The following is a 1,295-nucleotide window of genomic DNA, read 5'->3' on the forward strand; positions in this document are numbered from 1 at the left end:
TTTTCAGCAGATGGAAGCATGAAGTGCTCCAAAATCTCCTGATAGCTAGCTGCATTGACCCTGCCCTTGATAAAACACAGTGGACCAACACCAGCAGCTGACATGGCACCCCAGACCATCACTGACTGTGGGTGCTTCACACTGGACTTCTGGCATTTTGGTCTTTCCTTCTCCCCAGTCTTCCTCCAGACTCTGGCACCTTGATTTCCGAATGACATGCAAAATTTGCTTTCATCCGAAAAAAGTACTTTGGACCACTGAGCAACAGTCCAGTGCTGCTTCTTTGTAGCCCAGGTCAGGCGCTTCTGCCGCTGTTTCTGGTTCAAAAATGGCTTGAACTGGGGAATGCACCTGTAGCCCAATTCCTGCACACGCCTGTGCACGGTGGCTCTGGATGTTTCTACTCCAGACTCAGTCCACTGCTTCCGCAGGTCCCCCAAGGTCTGGAATCGGCCCTTCTCCACAATCCTCCTCAGGGTCTGGTCACCTCTTCTCATTGTGCAGCGTTTTCTCCCACACTTTTCTCTTCCCACAGACTTCCCACTGAGGTGCCTTGATACAGCACTCTGGGAACAGCCTATTCGTTCAGCAATTTCTTTCTGTGTCTTACCCTCTTGCTTGGGGGTGTCAATGATGGCCTTCTGGACATCAGTCAGATCGGCAGCCTTACCCATGATTGCGGTTTTGAGTAATGAACAAGGCTGGGAGTTTTTAAAAGCCTCAGGAATCTTTTGCAGGGGTTTAGAGTTACGTCGTTGATTCAGATGGTTAGGTTAATAGCTTGTTTAGAGAACCTTTTCATGATATGCTAATTTTTTTGGGACAGGCATTTTGGGTTTTCATGAGCTGTATGCCATAATCATCAGTATTAAAACAATTAAAGACCTGAAATATTTCAGTTGGTGTGCAATGAATCTGAAATATATGAAAGTTTTATTTTTATCATTACATTATGGAAAATAATGACTTTTATCACAATATGCTAATTTTTTTAGAAGGACCTGTACATGTTCCGGTTAAAAGCCGAGCAGCAGCATTCTGGACGAGCTGAAGATGTGAGATGGAGGCCTGGCTGACCCCAGCATAGAGTGCATTGCAATAGTCCAATCGAGTCATGACAAAGGCGTGGACTAGTTTCTCAAGGTCGGGTCTGGACAATACTGGCTTGAGCTTAGCTACCTGTCTTAGTTGGAAGAAGCTTTTCTGCAGAACAGAGTTGATTTGTTTGTCAAACTTGACGTCAGAGTCTAAAACCATCCCAAGATTTTTACCAGACTGCTTCAGATATGGCTGAA

This window comes from Nematolebias whitei, chromosome 12 (assembly GCF_014905685.2).
Source record: "Nematolebias whitei isolate Nwh7 chromosome 12, NemWhi1, whole genome shotgun sequence".
NCBI classification, from domain to species: Eukaryota; Metazoa; Chordata; class Actinopteri; order Cyprinodontiformes; family Rivulidae; genus Nematolebias; species Nematolebias whitei.